The following is a 20,192-nucleotide window of genomic DNA, read 5'->3' as shown; positions in this document are numbered from 1 at the left end:
ATCAGCCATTTCAAAAAGTGGTGGGGACATGTCCCCATCGTCCCCAGTTTAAATGACACCTATGCTCATAGGGATCCTTTTCATGATGTTGTCAGACACCCGATACAACAGTCTGAGCCTGTCGGTAGCAAAAAGAAGGGCTTTTAGTGGATGTAATTTTAACGGGCGCAATTTCCCAAAAGGAAATTGTTGCAGTCACTGCAGTTTCTGGCTGCTGGCTGAAGCCATCTACTGCACGGATTCCAAAACTTTTTTTTACCTACTAGTCATTTCAACCCCAAAATATGTAAACATAGGGTTCAAATTGTTTTAAAATGGTTTAATTCCGATTAAAAAAATACCACAATTAACCTTTAACCTACAGTGTGTCTGTATGTCCATCTTGTTAGCAATGTGGAAAACCATCATTTCATTAAGAAGATATGAAGGCATACTAGACAGGTATGCTTGAAGTCTTGTTTACTTGAGGCTATCACATATCTCATGCATGGTGATTTCTGCTTGCTTGCTTGTCCAAATTCAGCTTAACTTTAAAATTCCCCTTCAGAAAGCCATATTAGAATTATTAACATTGTGTCCTTATTGTTCAGCAAAAGTCAACTACGCATTAATAGCAAAACATCGTCATCATGGAACTATCAACCCAGTCTTTAATGCGTCATGTAAAAGATTGCATTTTCCACTTTGCACTATTGGTTATTCATATGTTTACTGGCATAAGCCTTTCTGGGAAAGCTTATGCTAGGAGGCACTGACCGACTTTTGCTTCTCACATTCAGGAGAAGCAGTGCAGTCCATCCTGGTCATGGAACGGTAAATCAGCTTCTGCAAGTACACTCAAGTGGTATCTACATATGTTTTGTGGACTTTTGACTGTGTCCCCCAGTGATGTCTTATGTGGTGTATTGCAGGAATATGGGTTTTACTCCAAAGTTGTCACATCCTTTTTTAACTACAGTGAGGGTTGTATACATATTCCAGCATTTAAAGTGTGTTGTCTTTGTGTTTTTGGCCTCTGCAAAGGTTGTGTCTGGTCATAGATTGAGCTCGCACATTTTCATGGACAGAATTACAAGGCACAGGCAAGAAGTAGAGAGTGTACATTTTAATGACCACATTTTCACAACACTGCTTTTTGCCAATGGTATGATTATGCTGCCTTCACCGAACTATGACCTCCAGAGTGCACTGGTGCAGTTGATTGGGATGAAGGTCAGCACCTCCAAATCTAAGGCCATGGTAATCTACTGGAAAATGGTGAAATGCTGTTTTGGTTTGATTGGGAGATATCAGAAAAGACTATAACTGATGATATTATGTTTATAACTTGTCCCTATACTTACTTGTCTAGAGGATGTATTTACATAACTGTCTTTCATATGTTCACATTATTATACAATGTAAAATTATGGTTAGAATTTGCACAGAAAACTTTTTAGTCAGCTAACCAACTCAAGAATCAAAACTTTGATCCTGTGTGCGGTTTTGTGCAGTGACTTTCATTGGAATTATTTTAAACACCTAAAAAGTCTTTCATCTTTCCGTCAGTCTTTACCACTTGACAGCTTAACAATAGGGTTATGGTGTCAGTTAATGACGTAGTGTCTGGATGTCACTGTCACTATCAAATGTCATCTGTGAGCAGTGCACTGGATTCAGTCAGACAGACAAAAATAGATAAGATGGGGCAGATGTGGGTGGAACTGGCAGGATTAAAAGCCAACAGCCACCTGAATACTGGCAGGCTAATCTTTATCAGTAGGTGACAAATGAGTCTAGTCTACAAATCAGTTTTGCTATTTACATAATTACCAATTGAACATCTTTCAATTGGAAAATCTAATTTGTAATATAGTGAAAAGTGCAGCCAATGTTTCCATTGGACCAAAAACCTGCCCTTAGGAATGAGTCACCTACGGTATGAAGACAGCAGCCTAGCAGTGTGACAACACCTAGTCCTGATCTGTATCAGAACACAATCAACACATAGCACTAGTGAGATGGCAAGAACGGGTGTTGACTGAAATTTGAATGAATGTCAGACCATTATCTGGCTGCCAACTTGAAGTGAAGCATGCATATAAAAATCTATGAAACGTGATGAAGCTTGTAATCCATCAACTTTGGCGTGTACTCATTTTATTTATTCATTTTATTATTGTACTTCTTTAAAATATTTGGGTGCCAGCCAGGTTTCTCTCCTGTCATTAAAGTCCCCATGAAATCAAAATGAAATGAAATCTTGTGCTATACGTAACATATACTACTCTCTGGCCCAACAATGACAAAAAAGTGGCATTTTAGAGTTTGTCATTTCCTGATAAACAATAAAAAATGTTGATGAATCATCCTGCACTTTGTATCCAATGATGCTTTCGCAATTTTTATGACGTCACCGGAGCAGAGTGTTTCTCACTGTTTACTGTACAAAACCCCAACTTTATAACTTGTAACTTGTAAAGACACTGAAACTGGATCATATTTCACAGAGAACTTATTTTCTGGTTTTCCGTCTGATGTCCTCCGGCTGCTTTGCTTCAACTCTCTGTGATTTACAGAGTTTCCTGAGGACAGATAGCTTTACTTGTTGCTAAAGTAACCGCTAATTCCGGCTATCTAGCTGCCGTTATCTAGTTAGCTGTGCAACTAGTGGTCATATTAGCTTACTTTGCATGGACTTGGTGCTCAGATCCCTGGGGGAGTATTTAGAATACATCTCTTCTTTAGCACAGATGTTTTGGACAGCAGAAAATCTTGTATCAGACACAAAGTATTATTCTAAGCAGAGTAATTTTACATTTCTGAAGGGGATCTTTAATTTACTACCAACTATGTTGCTACATTAAAATTTTTATGAATATTTTTTCTATGAATTTTATGAATTTTAATAATTACTTGAGTCCCTAGTCCTACATTATAGTAAGTGAGTAAGTAATATTTATTTATATAGCACTTTTCACAGATAAAATCACAAGGTGCTTCACAATGAAACAAGAAAAAACAGTACTAGCTAAACACCAGAAACACATTGACATATGACAGACAACTTTAAAACCAAGCTTAATCTTTAGTAAGTAATGAGTCGTCAGCTACTTTTTAAAAGAAACAACACAGTTTAAGGTGCGTAACGAACTGGGGAGTGCATTCCACAACCTGGGTGCAGCGGCTTGGAAAGACCGGTCTCCTCTGGTCTTAAAGTGGGTATGGGGAACTACTAACAGCCTCTGACCTAATGACCTTAGGTTACGGGGGGGGGAGTATGTTGCTGTAACAGGTCAGAGATGTAAGAGGGAGTTTGAGCTTATAACGCTCTAAAAGTAAGGACCAAGATTTTAAAATGAATTCTAAAATGAACTGGCAGCCAGTGAAGGGATGATAGGACTGGAGTAATGTGCGCTCTTCTGCTTGTATGAGTTAAGAGTCTAGCAGCTGAGTTCTGAACAGCTTGCTATTTATATAATTATACCTCATTATCAAATTGTATTTAGCTATATGTTGGCTAAACAAGGTATTTTTGGAACGTACTGAACAGATAAATGGATGGTAAATAACATTGTTCTGCAGAAGTGGTTTGAGCTGTTTCTACTGACATTTTGTTTCTGCTGTGAAAACCCGTCATTATTGGAATCATTGGAATTGACGGACAGTAATTCAAACTGACCAGAGCCTCAGTTGTCCGGGAAGGACATAAAAGTAAACCTTTCACAATCTTCTTGTACTGTAAGCAACTGTTAAGTCCACAGGGTGTTTTTGGGTAGAATATCAGCATAATCAAAGGAGAGTACACACTGTACTTTCATGTTCTTCCAAACAAAAATTATATTGAATAAAGTAAAAAGCAATAATTTCACTTACATGATAAAGGACACTGAAGAGATGAAGACTATGATGTAGAAATGCTGTACAGATAATTTGCTGTACTAACAATTCAATCACTAATGATGCACTCAATTGGGCAACGCTGCTCTCTGTATGCTCTAGACTAATCTGGTCATGTACTAACTTTACTATATGTTCCTTGTGTACAATGTTCATGTATGAAATAAAACGTTCCACATACACGACAGTGATAATGGACCATTAGTGTGTTTTGCACACTTTGGTTGCATGGTAACAAGGTCTTAAGAGTTTATATGTGTACATAAAAAACCAATTCAGCTTATTTTGTACATAAATATACTACTGTAATTGTATCTGTAACTGAATATGTTGACATGGTGTATTTTTATAATGCACACCCACGCACTACAATGACTTCTGTCCATATTTATGACCATCTGTAGGCTTGTTAATGTGTACTTTGATGCAAATTCACATATCAGCTGCTCTCATTGGTAAAAACTGCATACATACTGCAACTTTTAATGATGGTTTCAAAATGTCATGCTGTTTTTAATGTTATCTGCATTTTATATCATTTCATTATGTCTCCTGAATGATTAGACCTTAGGCATGGCTTGGTCCTTTGAGAATGCTTGGAATGACGGTTCATATCGACCCTTAAATCCATACATGTAAATCATTTTAACTCTTTGCAAGACAATATGGTGTTGATGTTAATGCTGAAGCTTTTTGCTGGAACCAACTACTTTCCCCACATTATCATTCAAGCTTTAATGTACCTTATCAAAGTGTTGTAAGTTGCTGTAGTTTAATTCATCATTAACCCATTGATTGTTAGGGGTTATGTTTAATTATTCTGAAGTGTTGCTATGCTCCTCCGAGTGATTGCTTATCAGGGATTTGGGGTTTGTTGACTAATAATTTAAGGCCAGGCCAAATTATGCCTCTGCCTCTATGCAAGTGTGTGTGAGTAATTATATATTTTTTCTGTTTTAAAAGTCTTATTGCATTTAATCTTTGTTATACCATATAAATAGAACTTAATCCCAGTTGTATTTAAATATTAAATAGGTGCACACAAATTTAAAAAAAAAAAAAAAATGGTTTAATTGCAGCTATAATCAAGTCATTTTCTAAATATTTGCAAAGCTAAACCTGCCCAAAGCTGTAAAGCTGTAGAACTTGCTCTTCTACATGGCAGTTTGATAAACGGCCGACTAGGTAGATGTGTGGAATAGAGAAGATGATTGAGATAATGATAGAGAAAACACAATCACTCGACAAGAGACTATTAAAATTGATTAATCAAACACAGGGAATCAACAAAAAACATTATTGCACTCCATGTAGTGAATTATAAATCAGCACTCAAGGAGCCCCTGCAGCATGTTATTTGGTAATCAGAGCAAAGCAACACCAACATGAAGAAGGTTTCTAACAGCAGCATGAAGACTCCTGTTATCTTCAAATCTGTCTTGTACGTTTTTTTGTATGTGTTTTTCTTTTACTAAAGGTGGGCAAGGCAATCATCACTCAAGCCAAGCATTTCAAATATGTCATATTGACACATTAGATTGTTTTAACAAATAAAAGTCCACATTTTTAATCCATTAAAACCTCATTTTGTGATTACAATTAAAAATCCACCATTTGATAAATCTGACACTTTCTCGCTTTGAAAATGATTGATGGCAAAAATTGACAACACATTTTTGTCCTTTAAAAATTACATCATGAAAGACAGATGAAAGGAAAGACTTTTACAGAGTCCTTGTTTGTCTTAGAAATGAATGTCGAGTTGATTTAGAGATATTAATATCACCTCGTGACAAGTTTTCCATAATAAGTAAGCTTTTTGAAAGCTTATAGATTCTCAGGCTGAAGTGCTTGAAGGCTACTGGTTTTAATAATCAGCTCTTTTTAGTATGATTTTTTGCCTTTATTGAGGATGCTGAAAATAGCTGAAAATAGACAGGAATGTGGGGGAGAGAGGGTAAGACATGCAAAAAATGCTGCACAAATGCATTAAGGAGTCATAGCCCTGGTACATGGTGCTTGTGCTCTACCGAGTGAGCTAACAGACGCCCCCAGGTTACTGGTTTTAATACGAATACTCTACAAATGTGCAGATGATTGACAGAGCTTTATTTACAGTATAACAGAAGTGGGGTTGTTTACATGCACAGGCAGAATATAGATATCCGCTAACAACATAATGTATTTAGGTTATGCAAACAGACCTCCGGCTTCTGAGAACAGTTTACAGGATTGTCTTGTCTGTCACTGGTGTTTCGTCTATAGACTCATATGAAAATAGCCGCCAACTGAGCAAAAACCAAAGGGCACAGAAATTCTGCTTCCAAAAGTAGAGTAATTACTGCTCATCTCTATGTTTTGCTGACACTGAAATGTGCTCATAATGCTGTGCTATGCAAGTATGCTGGCTTGTGGTAGACAGATAATCTTTTTTATTGTTATTATATTTGAATCAGGGTGGCATATCACAAGAGGGGGAAGGGGAAAGATGAGGTGGAGCCGATCTATACAAAAAAAAATGTGCAGCAATACAACTCCTTTATTTCTGCCCGCTTTGTCAGACATTGGTTGACCGCAGTTAGATGACAAGTTATGACAATGCATCCTACCAAATGTAATGGTAATCCATCCAACAGTAATATGTATATTTTAACCAAAAACCCACAATGTCAACCTCCAGGTGGCACTGGAGGAAAAGTCAGGGGATACGTCCTTGGAGATGATGAGTGTCTGCACAAAATCTCGTGGCAATCCATCCAAATGTTAAGATATTTCAGCCGGAACCAAAGTGGTGGGACCGAACAATAGACCGGCAGAGACCACTGCCTGCCACCATGGCTAAAAATATTCAGTTTAGTATCATCTGAAAATGAAAAGCAGCAAATCCTCTCACTTGAGCAGCCAGAGTGTTGAAATTTTTTGCTATATGAAACAATAATTTGATGATCAAAATACTTGTCTGTCAACTAATTCATTAATCTACCAATTGTTTCAGCCCTGTCAGTAACTATAGTTTTTGGTAGGAGCAATCCTGGACAGTTTACTTGGCACATACCAGTGTTGCCCTAAAAAGAAAAAGAAAAAATTAACAAAAAAGAAATCGTCAAAAATATTTGCCACATGCTGAAAGTAAAAAACAAAATCCGTAAGAACATGTCGCTGTTGCTCATTTTATAGGGTATGTATCTTCATTATTACAATAAGAAAAATGTGCATCCCAGCTATATTAAATTAAATAGTGACATTTATACTCACTGACCTAAAAACCAAGGTAAATATGAGAAAACAGGTGAAGAACAGATTTCTCCATGCATGTAAGCACAGCCACTGATGTCAACAGAATTCTATGGATGTTTTGCACTTCAGGTGTGAAAGATGTACAGTGTCACAAAAGTGTCATAATTTTGAGTGTCTTTTTAATTTAAATATCATATCAAATCACTTTCAAAGTCTTTCAGTTAATCAACTCTGAATCAGTGCCACATCTGTTTGAAGTCTATAGTACTGGATCACAGTATAAGTTAGATAAAATGAGACAGACTGGCTGCCAGGTGAAGCTGCCGTATTCTGCTCTATTGATTAGAGCTGTAAGGGGGGATTGAAGACCGAAGTCATCACAGTAATCTCACACAAGACCAAACACCATTTCAAGGTAAACTGACCATAATCACTTTGTGTGGGGAAAAAAAACAATACAACTTGTTTTTCATGCAACAAATAGAGGTACTGTGCTGAAATGTCCTCTGACAAGAAGACAAATAGCAGAACCCTCAGAAAATGTGAATTTAGAAAAGTGTTTTGAATGACTGCAGTATAATTCAAACTGTGAAGAGAAAACTGTATTTTTTGGACAACTAATGTCAAGTAGGTCTAGACCAACAATGAGCAAGCTCGGCAAAGGTGGCATGGAAAAACCAGCAGCAGGTAGAAACCTTAAGCAGAACCATCTCCAATAACAGATTTTTTGGCCACTTGGGGGGAAGCAGAAACATGTTGTGAACATAACAGTGTCACGAACCCCTGCTGTGATTGTGGTGTGTGTGTTTTTGTTGCGTTTGTCCTTATTTATGATTGTGGTGAAGCTGTGTTTTATGGTTTTGCTCCCTCCCTCCTGTTTTTTTATCTCTGTTTTGGTCCCCACTAACTCCTGAGGGAAATATCTGGCTCTTTAGCTGCTATTCTCTCTATAACTAGTCGCTAATTGTGTTCGCCTGTCATTTGGTGCTGTTTAGGTAGTGTACGATGGGTTTTTAGAGCTTTTATTTTGCCCAAAACAACTGCCCTTTGCAAGCCAAAAATTACGCTATGAGAGCAGTGAGAGGGAACCACAACGTTAAAGCTGCAGATTTAGGTGATAATTCTCTGTACGTTCATCAAGAAGAGTGACCCCTTTCACACACTGTGACACTGTTGTCTTTTGATTGATTGATAAATGCTAATAGCTAATAGTTTATGGAACTGTACAAGATACATTATAATTATTAATATTCATATAGTTATTGTTATTATTATAATTATGTATTCAAGTTCAGGGTTTAATTCTTGTTCATGACAACATGACTCACTAAGCAAAAGGACAACAACAGTGACATCAACGCTCAAGTCAAAGAGACAGCAGCCCAGGATTCCCCTAAAACTGAGTCTTGAGAGAATGACTCATGCGGTACTGTGGAGAGAGGACATGATGCTAGAACTGAACTTTGAAACCTCAAGTCAAAACATACCCTTACACTCGTGCCTTCTGGAATTGGTGACTGTAATCCAGTGACACAATGAGATCATTGTGCTTCACAACTGTGTAGAGAATATAACTCTGGGATATGCACATACAGATTGCCCATGACTACTCTCAACTTTGTTTGAGCTGGTTTACTTTGTACAGTACAGTGATGAGACACTGAAGTAAAGTGATACAAACACAACAAGGAATCCAATAACAAAACAAGTTCATATCACATACCACCTCTGGCAGTGTGCAGCACACCACCACAATATTCTCCTCCTTCATGAAAGCTGAATGAGCTGGTCTCTCTTGGCAATTTTAAACTAATATTGAATTTTATGACAGATGCAATAAAAACTGTCTTTGCTTTGTTCTCATGATTTAACAGGTTTGTGAATCTGCTGGTTTGGTTGACATCTAGTGCATATAATTAGTATTTATTTTGTACTTTTTATAATGCGAGTTTGGTTGTGTTTATACAGGTGATGATCTCTCTACTCTGCGGTTGTCCACAATATGAGCAAGTGGGAAGCTTCCGGTCTGAAGTCCCTTAAACCTGCTTTCTATCAAACGGCCAGCAGGGGGCAACTTTTCTGGTTGCAAAAAGCAGTCCAGTTCCATTACAAATAATGGTAAAATGACCCTACTTCTCAGCTGAATAATTACCTCAGTAAAGACTTTCCTAATGAGTTTATTGTCTCAGTCGCTAGTTTCAAGTCGTCTTCAATACAACATGATGTTCATTTAGTAAATTGTGGTGCCATTTAGAGGAAAATAGACCATAAAGCAGAGTATGCTTCAGGGCCGGATTATCTATGATTGGCATGTCGTTACCATGGCGACCTGTCAATCTGGTTAGAGTGACTTCTACCCACAGCACTGTGTAAATTTAACCAGCGCCGTTGAAAAAGCTTATTAAGAGTTCACTGTCGTTAGCTAGACAAAATTGTCAGCCCTGTTAAAATGACAGTTAACGTGAATTACAGATGCACCTGGATAAGCAAGCTAGCTAGCTCCACACACGGCTTTTTGCGCCACCGTCTCGTCCACATATGGTCACGTCCGGTGCTGCTGGTTGCACAAACTCAGCAGCGGTCTATCGGCCAAACTCGAGGCTTCAAAACGGCAGTCCACTAACCAACGGGTGATGTCACGATGACTGCGTCCACTACTTATATACAGTCTATGGATGAGAGTCATGAAGTTGGTGTATCGGCATTTAACAACAGGCCATGTGTTTGGGCTGCTGTTGGGCCTTGATAATTTAGTTTCTTCTCATCATATCTGAGGTCCTATTCACTGGACTCAGAATATGATATTTTTTGAGAGAAGAACTATGTTGTCATCTAAGCACATATAATATAGTGGAAACATGGATCAGATGGCAGGGTAAACCAAATCAATGTGGTAACCCCCAACTTGTTGTGAGGGTGTATACTAGGAATGCCAGTTAGTTAGACTTAATTTGATGCATACAAATGTAATTTGTAAGGCATAGGGTTGATTTAGAGCCTCTTAGCTGTATTCTCTGTATTCCGGAGGAGATAGGAGCCTGTTCAAAGTGATTTTGGTGTCATACTGGTAAAAAGAGTCACCAGAAGAGATTGTCAAGATGGAAAGGAGATTGTGAAGCCTCAGACTAAAGATAAGATTGTACAAATATCTTAAAGCATACATGTATTTTAGTCAGATTATTGTGTGAATGAAAAATATGTATACAGTTTGGCAAGTAGGCTCCGATCTCATCACTCCCAACAAAGATGCACCCTGATTGGGGAGTGACAATGAAAAACCCTAGGGAGCCAATATCATAAGACTTCTTACTCGTGGCTTATTTAACAGGAACAACATCCTGTCCTGAATTTAGGTACTCAGGGGAAGGTATAATCCTTCTCTTGGTTTTGTAGATAAAGGTTTCTGCTCTAGATTTTAGATTCAAGCCGCATAGCTGACAAACAACAACTGAGCACAATCAGAATTTCAGAAAACATAAAATAGTGACTTAATTTAAGGATTGTTGGAATTGAGTGTTTTACAGCAACAGCACTTGTAAGTCATACAGGCTGCCTGGAGCTGGGCTGCCAACAAGATCCTGACCCGAATATGCAGCAGGAATATGGATAGATGATTGGATACATTTCATTTATACAGCCTTTTTTTTAGAATTTATCGAAGCCCACAAAGCATGAAATTAAGATGGACTCTTTATTCCAGCTCTGTTCTGCAGTGTAAATCTAAACATAGAAAGCATAGGGAATACACAATACAATACAACCTACAACAGTGCTACCAAGAAAGATTCATCCGAATTAATCATAAAATAGAAGGCTTTAAATCAGTTCTGTGTGCAACACACACACCAGCATCCCACATTTCAAAAAAATATTAAACCTTTTTTTATGACAACAGTTAATTTGCAGTTACCGTATACATGCTGCAAGGCTCTTCCAGTAACAGAAAAGATTTTGAGCCAAAGAGATTCAAGTTACACACACCGATGGGCTACTAAATAGATGTAATACTGTAATGCTCCCTTCTGCAGCCACAGGAGGGAGGAAAAGCTATATTTGATACGTTGACCACAATGTTATGGAAATGATTAAATGCTGCATTGTGTGAAATGGTCCCCATTTATCTTTCTCAGACAAAGCTGCTGTAGTGATTGCCTAGGGTAAAAGTAAGCACCAAAGTCACTAGGGACAGTTTCACAGTGAATCCCACAAGATTAGCACAAACTGCAGTGTCATCAGATATGCCTGAGATGATCTGGGCTGAGTATTATTTGCAAATAAAGCACAATTTTACTTGCTGGTGGGGTGGGAGGGGTGGGGGGGTATTTAGGATGTGCCACTCAAGATAAAGCAATCAATACCAGACAAATCTGAAATTGTTTTTAACTATATTCCTATGATCCAAAGTACAACTCCATACCATGTTTTCTGGGAATGGCATTTAATGTGCTTAGGCACAAGCCTTATCAAAGTAATCCAGTCTCTGACTATGTGACATGTAATCCATCCTAAAGAATCTTTAGGGAAGCACAAAGTAGTTAATGGCTTTATGAGATCAACCATGAGGTCAGAGTGCTTCTAAATCTTTACAGGAGTCATCTGAGACGCGGATCAGAGATCCTAGCATGCCAACAGGGAAACGTCTGCAGACATTTCTAAACATTTGACTAAAAGCCATATGGCAAGATAAATATTTACTCAGAGTTCAAACGGATATACAGAAACCATCAGCAATTGTTGTAATATGCATGCCCAGTGAGCTAGATGATGTCAACACTAATTCCCTCTTGCTCTCTGTCTGCAATATGTACGATGTTATGTCAGCTAATGTCTATCTGTCCTTCCACTTCTCTCTGCCACTGTCTGTCTGCCGCCAGGGAAGAGCTCAGGCCAGTTTTCATGAGACCTGTTGTTACTGCTGTTTGTGCAAACATTTTTATGATCAACAGTTTGGTTATTAAACAGACATAACAACTTTAAACAATGGGCAATTCTAGAAACAGAAAATAACTTCAATAATACATAAAAAATATATACAAAAAAAGGATACTTATGTCAGAATAGGGTTAAGGGCCATTGCAATGTGGAGCATATTCAATGTGTTAGTGAATACAAATAAATTGCAATTGCATAAATTGTGACTATGGAATCTGTATTGTACCATTTCAGACTATATCTACTTGATCATTAATCCCAAAAGACAATTTCTCATATGCTGCTACAATTCCACGCTGAGAGAACCATCCATGTGACTGAGGTAAATGAATATATGTCCACTCTTTAACAGTGATCTTCCTGACCAACATAATTGTTGTGTGGATCCAGTCCGCTGGAGACGTAGAGATGGTTCCACCAGAACATATAGACTAGGGGTGTAAGAGATATAGCTCAATAGCACACCATAAAGTCTGCACTTTGGGAAACTAATAAGTATACCATGCCATAACGTCTGCAGTTGGGCCAACATTGTGTAGTAGTACAAAATAGTGTGCAGTAGACCCAAGGTGTGTCCCCATTGCATAGTCTAAATGACAGAATTTCTAACTCTGTTATGACTGTGTAGTGCATTCACACTGGAAAAAAGACTTAAATTTACTTAAAATGCTTGCATAAAATAACTTGAATTCTAAGTGAGATGTTAATGGACACTATGAACCCCTAGTATATCCATAGTGGAAATGAAGGAGCTATATATGGTTGTGAAAATGCACATAAAAACTCTGGGGACAAATGAGAAAATTTAGAATTAAAATATTAAATCCTTGGAAAAACATTTTACTAGCTTTCAGTGACATTTTCAAATTGGCAGTAGAGTTTTGTCTCACATATATATCATTTCATTTAAAGGTATAATGAGGAGGATTTTCCTAAAAAAAAAACAACGTATAGACTCATACAAAAATAATCCCTCTCAATAATCATTTATGACTTACACGCAGTGTGTGGCTAGAGAGACCCTGCCCTCTGTCTGTATTTTCTTATTATTTTGATGAGTTCAGGATGTTTTTGGGCATCAAACTTTAGGCAGCGCTCATAGTGCGAGGTTGGGACTCTATAAAAAACAAGGCGAGCAGGTTACATTGCTGTGTCCATCTCTCACCTCTGCTGTCAGTCTGTGTCATGAATGTATAAAGAGCTGTAAGGTTTTGAGTGGTAAGTTATTCATTTTTATAACAAACTGATATTTCATACGTACAGTTTTAACTGTGCAGGGTGGTGTTGGCGCAGTGGCTAAAACACATGCCTTTGGTGTGAGAGACTGGGGATCTAGTGCCACTGTGACAAATCCACCAAGACACTTAACCTTTAGGTGCTCCAGAGGTGTGCGACATATATAGCAATTGTAAATCGCTTTGGATAAAAGCGTCAGCTAAATGAGTACATTTAATGTTATGTGCACTGTTTCTACATCACAGTAACAGACTGCCTAACGTTTGGTAGGGAGGGTGGGGGTGAGGCGAGGCAGCGGGCTGCCGTCTTGTCACTGTGTGTGCCGCAGGTCAGCTGTTTCTCCTCCAGTGTTTTTGTGGGTGTGCCTGAGTAGTAACTAGTTACGTTACTCATTCCATGTGACCACTCCCAGTCGACCTCATCCTGTGGTCACCAGTCAAAGCCAATTAGTCTGATGACACACACAGAGACATCCATTAGCATCGCAGCCTTTTCTCTGGGAAAAAAGGCTGCTGCTTTATTTAGTTTACTATTGATTAATTGTAGTCTTTGACTCAGACTTGACTTTCACCCTCCACTATGGGACAGAGCAATTTAATCAATTGATAAACTCCTTGATTAATATGTTAAAATGTGTATTAAAACCTTTCTGGATATTAATGCACTCATTAATCTGAGGACATTTACTTAAAACTCTAACACTGTTTGATCTATTATGCAATTTCCAAAGTACTAGGCCATGAAATCAGACAAATATATCTACAGTACACACCAGAGTATCTATCAGTGGGTGGGTATATCCACCACAGACCCTTCAGTAAGTGTGATTCAGGAGGTCTCAATAAATAATTTGAAACCAGAGTCACTAAGTTATATTATGCCACTAATAATTTTTTATGTTTTGATGGTTATGGGCAATCACCTTTTTACTGTTGTTTGGAAAAAATTTCCCCCCATTGAAGAACTTTAGTGTGCTTTATGCAAGTATGTATGTTCAGCATATATAATGATATGAAGTGTAGTTAGGACCTGCTACAGATTTAAGTATAGTCATTTAAATGTTGCTGACACAATGATTATATGTAACCTAGATGTGTGAAAAACTAGACCTTTGCCAATAAATTTGATTTGAAATAAAAAAATAAATCTTTAAAAAAATATATTAAAAAAGTCACCTTCAAGAAACAAATTGTTGTGATGTGGAGCGTAATCTACGGTGTTACTGATTGGATACATAATGCGTGCTTGTTTATGTCTGTATGCAATGTTGATTTGCACGTAGGTGTGAGGAGGGAAATGCATGACAGACAATGTGAGAGCTGAGCTGTACAGCATAAAGAAGAACATTTTGTCTAGTTTTATCCTAGATGCCTAGATGTTGTTTAACCTGCAAAAATCAATGAACCTGTGTATTTTTATTTATTTTTTAGTTACTTGTCGCTGCCATCAATGAGCGATGGCTGGCAAGTGAAGCATCAGATGCGCTAGAAATACGGACTTCTCTCAAAAGGGCGACACATGTACATGAACAATATGTCCTCCAATAATTTGATTACTTTTAAAGATGTTTATTCTAGTGTGTCAACATAGTACATTTGTTTTGCAAAACTGCTTCATGTGGGTGTAAAATAAACCCACATCAGCTGCCGTCAAGCACACTGCTGTCTCAGACAATCACAAAGCACATCGAATCCATTTGAACGGGTTACCTGTCTTCTAAAATTACAGCCAGCAAGCTGGTACATTTTTACCATTTCACTAGTCAAATGATTTGCAAAAGCTTGACATCAATTTCCTAGTTTTCAACTTCGTTAGCCTAACAAGCAGTTCTAAAAGAACATGATTTGGCATAACAAACTAACTTTTCTGCAATTACAAGGTGTTTTTGTAAGTAAAAGTGTGGAAAAGGTGCTTATCCACATGTATAATTACAAATAAGCTGTGGTAAATGAGACAAATGGTTCATAAACCTACACATTTTGCAATTGCTTTATAAGCAACCTGTAAGCATTCTTATGAGTTCCATTATTTAACACATTAAATCAATCATTAATTTTGCCAATGAAAGAACAAAGACAAATGTTTTGTGATGGTTGTCAAATCCTACAGTGTGTGTAAGTTTAAACACTAAATTATAATTACTGATAATAATTAGCTGAATATCTTTGTTAATATATTAATTTTAAACGTGTACTTTTTTGTATGCATGTATCTGCGAGTAGAGGATTTTTTCTTCAATCTCATTTGTTTAGCTTTGGACACATTTAGATAAAAAATTTCATTTTCAAAACAAACAAACTTGTTTGTGTCCTAAACAAGACCGTTCATGAATAGTTACACCAAATATGGGTCAGTGTCATTATCAGAAGAGACCAAAAGGGGTCTGAAGCAGAACGAGGTCAGATAGGGCTGCTTTTTTAGTGGCCACTCTGCCAAGCCACTGAAAATACAGAAAATAAATAAATAAATAAAATACACTCGACCCACATGCCAAATCCTGGCCTCCACGTCATGCCAGCATACATAGTACCGTCCTGGCTGCTGATAGAAAAGCTTCTACAGCGCAGTCAGGATCACACCTATCGTGAATTGCATACAAAACAGAGTGACAACCATGGAGGAGGGGTTATATGAAGTAGGTTGGCACTAGAACTTTAAAGCTACTTGGAATTTGGGAAACAGTGTTTATAGGATCCTGCCCACAGGAAGTGCACAACTCAGATGTGTTTATTGTACTTAATTATAGGGATTTTAATTTCTGACTCTGCTTGTGCTCACTTTGCTATAAACAACTTGTGCTTCCAGGGATATGACAAAAAGTCTTGGCACACTGCAGTTCACTTCTCAGCAGAAACAAACTTGGCATCGTGATTTTGTCTATAACATTATTGACAAAAATTTGACCTAGATAGATAGTCACAATTTTGACATCTGCCAAATGAAACTAATGTAATTAGACTTGAGCGTTCCTGAGGGTATAATTTAGATACGGGACAATAAGTGTTTCATTAGAAAGTTGACACACAACACTGATTTAGATTTGATTGGGGCCAAGAGTAAAAAATAAGCATGTGTATCACTATTGTTATGTAAGCGTGAATTATTACTAGCTGATCATCACTTAAAACATATTTATATCCAATTCAATGGGCAAAATTCGCATTAACAATAAATTCAAAGGAAAAAGAGAAGGAGTAGAGGATGAACAGTGATTTATGTACTTTAACTTACATACACGAAACAATTTAACATTAAATCCGGAATGAAATCACCTAGATCATCTCGGTGAGCAATATTAGAACAATAAACTTTATTCTGGGGCTTTTACAATACTGTTAATGGATAGATGTGGAGGCCTGAAAGGTTTTGACCCCTTTTTACAATGACAAATTTCAGTCATTTCATATATATCAAGAGCACTTCAGTTACTGATGCATTTTTGAGTCACACTCTCATATTACATTAAGCACAGCGGTGGGGAGCAATCTGTAGTAGTTACACCAATCTTACTGCTGCAGCCCTATTGTTGGAGACGCCTGTAGGAACAGCCCATAGACGGCCATTTTTCTCTCACTGCTGCCATGGCAACCAGCTCAAAAAAAAAGCAGCCTGACCTGATGTTAATATGATTTGACAGGCAAGAATGTGCATGTGTGTGTGGGTGGGTGTTTTATTGAGCGTATATACTTTTCTTGTGTGTGCGTGTACTCGGCTACAGTTTGTGGGTTTCCGTGCGCATGTGTGTCTGTGTTTGTATGTAAAGCTCATTAACTCCTCAATGTGCTGTTGCCATGCTTCTTAGCTGAGACTTCAACAAAAATGAGAGCGGAGACAGCCCCTAGTCCCCACACTCACCCACAAGGTTATAATGTTTGTGTATGTTTGACACTTAAATTAATCTCTGCTTTCGTGGAAAAAAAAACCTAATCACTGCAATTTCATATTTTAAAAGGAATTTTAACCAGTCCTGAAGCACAAAATGTCTGTAAAAGATCTGTGGGGGTTGATAGGTATGTTTATCAATAATTACCCCTAATCCACTCATATATGGTTGTATATTCATTAGTATAGTATGTAAAAGTTTGTAGTCCCTTCATGCTACACACACACAGACATTAACATATAATTAAAATATGGTAACATATAAAATAAAATAAAAAAACAAAACAAAACAAGGGATACAGTTATACATACACGTATACAACATTCTGCATTTTTATTTGTGTCAGGGGTGAAAATTGATGTAAAACAGTCCACCTCCTCTCATCTTGCCAGAGTCTTGTGCTCTGACAGCTCAGAACACAGACCACCTGCAGAGTGCTTGATCCGGGATGTCAATGAGCCTCTGTTAAGTCTCTGTTAAGGTGTGCTCACAACAGTCTCTGATTTCTGATGCTTGGCCAACATGAGTCCCATTTTGTCCAGACCGGACCTTTAGTAGCAGCCTTAAGTCAAAGCTGGGCCAACATGGCTCCCATCCCGGCTCTCTTCCCTCTCCTCTGAGCGTTCACTGCATCCGCAGTGGTGCCTGGTCCAGTTGAAAGTGGTGGGGGGGATCATGGACTGCTTTTTTTTAATCCAAAAACTCTGTTATCCTTTTCCAATGACTGTATTTCTGTCATTGTCATGTCAGGTAACACGTTTTTTGGCAATAATGCCGGAAAAAACTGATGAAAAACAAAAGTGTATCGAAGTTTGAGTAGCTACCGGCTGCTGCTTCTATAAGCACAGGTCATAGTTTGAATTCAAACAAATATGCAAATTTTCCTAAGGGAGGATGCCCAAACCCCACGGCCACACAACCCCCCTACTGTAACCACAGAACCAAAGCCCTCCTGAAACCTATGGGAAAACCCTGAATGTGTTTACGATTAAATTGATCCCTAGAGCACAAAATGGCTTACGAGAACAAAACATCTTCATAGATCTGGCCTCTTAATGTTGCTCTCAAAGTGCATCAGATTGATGCATTTAACTCTAAATTGTCCCTAGATGGTCCGATGTCCACAAACCACGGTCTCACAAAGTCCTGGGGGAGACACTGGGTCAAGGTATGACAAATGTGACTGGCAATCCCCAAGCCTGCTCTGTAGCGATGCTGTGTCCTGTGTTCTGTCCCTGTCCTGCCCTCTCTTGTTCCCTGATCAAGCTGCAATTTGGTAAATTAAAAAGGTGATCAAGGAGATTAGAGTAACTGCAGACTGTCACATTCCATTTGCCACCTAAAACCGAAAGACTTTTATTGAACGTTACCAGTGACTGTAGTTAACTGTCAAAAACTGCATTTCTTTTTTTTGTTTTTTTTTTAAACCTGTCCTGCCCAGCAGCCTGGTATAGAGTATAATGACCTGGATACCATATTGTGCCAGACAGATTTTACTTTAACAAGAGAGTATTAAAATACTCCTTTGTCTGTTTTATTATTTATTTAATTATGTATTGATTTGTCACCGGGCCGGACAGGGGGGCAGACACGGGGATGGGGGGACACAAACAGACAGCACAGAGAAAGGACAACACCTGTAATAGAAGGTGGAAACGGGGATGGAGGGTGGGGACAACAGGGAAAAGCTGTGGGAAACACCACTTGCAGAAAGCAACGAAACCTGCAATAGAACAGAGAGGGGGGCTTGGGGAGGAGAAAAACAACAACAACAAACAAACACAAACAAAAAAACAATAAAAATAATAATAATAATAGTAAAAGACAACCAGCCGAACAGCAGCAATAAACAGCTTACATATTAAGACAACTAAGAGAACAATGAAAAGAAACAGTCACACACACTAAATAAGCAACACAACACAGCCACAAGAGCTGGAATAACAATTAATTTAAATAAGTAACTGAAAGAAAGGCATCAGGAATAGTTCTACCAGGGACAACCTAAGTTTGTTTGTGTCTGTGTGTGTCTGTGTGCGTGTGGGTGAATGTGTCTGTATGTGTGTGTGTGTACATGTGTGTGCGCATAAGCCTGTTAAAGAATGTAGTTGTTAGTGAGAGTGGGACGCCACGACTGTAACAGGCAGGCAAGAACCCCAGTAGCCAATAGGGGTGGGAGAAAGAAAAAGAATAAATCAAATAAAAAAAAACAAAGACTCCCAGATGCACTGCGATGCAAACGCAGAAGACCCCGACCCAAATGCCAGTTGACAACGTAATGCCGACGGAACGCAAAAAGCGTAACCCGCGGAAGAGCAGCGCCCGGACCGACCGCGCCGCGCACACAACATAGACCAGTGCTCCCCCCCACCTAGCACCCCACCGCCGCGCAGCAAACAACCAAAATGCCCAAATGCCACGCAATCATAAACACCAATTCACAAGTGAGGAGCCCAACACGCATACTGCGCGAGCACGGCGACACCCAATGACCAGCAGCCCCCCGCGAATCCCGCGTGCGAGGTCGGGCAAACGAGAGAGAGCAAACGGAACAACACGACAGCGAAAGCGAGAGAAACACCAGCAGCAAGTCCCAGCCCGCCGCACAGGTCACTGTGCACCCGCCAATAAAAGTCCACCGTCCCCCCAACCGCCGGAAAAAACTAAGGCCGCCGGCGCCAGCCGACATCCCCCATGCCCAGCGCGCCCCCCGGCCGCCATGCAACACCAGCCAAACCAGCAACGAGGCAAAATCAACTAGCTCAGCTGCATGCCACCAACAACCCACCCACCCATCAAGGGCCGAGAACTCCAGGCACAAACCCAGAACAAACCGGAGCACAGCCCTGCCCCGCACCCACACTGCACATCCCGAAAACTAACTATATACCTCAGTATCCAGAGGGGTCCAACAACTGGCCGACAGAGAAATGGGGAAGCACGGATCCGAGGCCAACGAAGCAAAACAGGGACGCAAACAGGTCCCTCCAAGCCAACGAGGAGATGCCTCCCCCGGACTCCAATG

At 39.0% G+C, this 20,192-nt stretch overlaps 1 protein-coding gene across 1 annotated transcript in view; it reads right to left on the bottom strand.

The window, feature by feature from the left end:
• LOC123968777 (thrombospondin type-1 domain-containing protein 7A) overlaps nt 1-20,192 on the bottom strand; it is a 218,003-nt gene that overhangs the window by 165,092 nt on the left and 32,719 nt on the right. The gene's annotated exons all lie outside the window — the stretch shown is intronic.

This window comes from Micropterus dolomieu, linkage group LG03, assembly GCF_021292245.1.
Source record: "Micropterus dolomieu isolate WLL.071019.BEF.003 ecotype Adirondacks linkage group LG03, ASM2129224v1, whole genome shotgun sequence".
NCBI classification, from domain to species: Eukaryota; Metazoa; Chordata; class Actinopteri; order Centrarchiformes; family Centrarchidae; genus Micropterus; species Micropterus dolomieu.
This window is presented reverse-complemented; position numbering and strand designations above follow the sequence as displayed.